We start from the raw sequence: 2447 nt of genomic DNA, 5'->3' as shown, positions 1-2447 counted from the left end.
AGAAAAATTTTAAGTTTATTTTTAAAAAATATTTCAATTTCAATTCACAAATTATTTTTTGTAGTAAAAAAAAGAGATATTTTCTCAAAAATAATCTTCATTCATAAATCAAATACTAAAAAATCTTTTCCGAAAAATATTTTCTTTCATACCAAATACATCCTTAATATAAATTGTCTTATGTGAACTTAAGAGACGTAATTATGGGATATATTGTGATGGTATCTATAGACTATGATAGTATCAAGTAGTAATTAAATAGTCTTTTCATTGAAACATTATTTCTTCCTCATTGATGTCATTAGAGTATATATATAACTAAGAAGTGTTTTCACTGAAACACTCTTCTTCCTATTTAATATCACCAGAGTATATATACTTTGATGATATCAAACAATAAATACGAATTATAAGTAATTAAAAATATGAGATATGACAGAAAGAGCGATAATCCTTGTAAATAGTTTCTCATTTTTGGCAAAATGTTCTTTTCCTATAAGTTATTGGTTGTCTGCTATATATCTTCCTTTCAACAACTCATTGTTTGATAATTTTAAATGAGTTTTAAAGTTGTGCATACTTTAAATCTATGGGAACATGATATATATATATACATATACTGAAATTTAGTAGATACGATATCTATTTTTATAATTGTTTGTTTGTAACAAATTTTAAATATATGGAAATAAATAAATCACACAAGTAAAATCTGAAGAAACATGATTTTATTCATCAAGATAGCGGGTACAATTCTGTTGATCCCTTGATTCTACGAATTTATCCATGATTCGATGGCTGTTAGTGGTGTATTCTCAAACTAGAATGATTTAGATTTGGCATCTCTATATGAATAATCCATCAATTTGCGGAGTATTCGAGATTTTGATCTCTTTATGAAATTTTCGAGATGCTTTTAAGAGAATTTAGTACCCTTTATATAGGCATAAACTAGGGTTTAGGATTGAATAGCCTCCAAAAATCCTAATTTGAATTGAACACAATTTGTAGAGTCCCAACTTAAATTAAACACATCTTGTAGAGTTCCACAAAATTTGAATGTCTACAACAATATTTGAAATTTTCACAGCTAAACATTAATTTTCATTGAATAATAATAAATTATATGGTCAAACGGCTCCTAAACTATTGAGCACCACAAGGAAAAGATACAAGTCATAAAAGTGGGCATAGTAGTTGTCTATTTATTGATGATACTATCATTTAATTGCAATGTATTGAACTAGGTATAGTACTCTTACTTTAACATAAAAATGGAAATATTTATGAATCCGTTTATAGTTTAGTAGGTAAGAAGTGATAACACAATTTTCTACTACCTAACTATTAATTATTTATTGGCCTTCAATTCCATTTTCATCTTATGAATATTAAAACGTTTTTCATTAATAGTCTGTTTGATTAAAAATTAAAAATTTAATTTATTTTAATTTTAAAAAATTGTACGTTTAATTAGAGGAGTTCATGTTTGACCAATAAATTTAAAAAGTACTTTTAGGTAATAATTAATATTTGATCAGATTTTTTAATTATAGGTTCTAAATTATTATTTTTTTTCATCAAGTGTTTATTATAAACTAGTATATGTGTGTCACATGGATGTACATGTGAAATCAATTGAAATTCCTATTTGATTCTTCTTACATTTAATAGTAGAGTACTGTTTTTTTTCAATCCAGTAAAAATAAGTATTTCAATACATGTTGCTCTTGTTTCCATATTTGGATCATTCATGGATCATGTTACATTAATCACGGTGGACCATGCCTAACAATTGTTGAAAGGTGAAGGATACTATCAATAGTATATTAATTACTAGATATCAAGTGTCCGCGCTAGCGCAAGTTTAACGTATGTTTTTTTTTTTCAATTTATGTGACACAAATGAAGTTGAAAAAGTGAACTAAATTTTTTGTATGTGTTTTTTTTAAAAATATTTTAAATTATTAATTTATGTACCTTTCGTGTCATTTTCGAATAATATATGTTACTACATGTGTCTTATTTTATGTGATAAAAGTGATTTCAGAAAAGTCAATTGAATTTCTTATATGAGTCTCACATATTTTTAGTAGTTATTTTTTTGTGATTCATAGTACTTTTTAATTCTTACTTTATTTTCAACCAATATATGCAACTTTTTTTTGTTTCGATAAAAATAAGGGAGTCAACCAAATTTTATTATGTTTTTAACTAAAAATATCTTAAATTGTTACACTGCATTTTAAAGATTTTTGTAATGTTATTTTCAAATATGTAACAAATTAGAAATTAAAACCAAGAATTAAAATTTTCAAATCATTATATTTTTATATTAAAATGTTCAGATCTTCAAAACTACACATATATGCACAAATTAATAGAAGGAAGCCAAATGATTTAATATATATATATATATATATATATATATATATATATATATATAT

Source organism: Solanum pennellii, chromosome 9, assembly GCF_001406875.1.
Source record: "Solanum pennellii chromosome 9, SPENNV200".
Lineage (NCBI taxonomy): Eukaryota > Viridiplantae > Streptophyta > Magnoliopsida > Solanales > Solanaceae > Solanum > Solanum pennellii.
Note: the sequence above shows the minus strand (reverse complement) of the source record.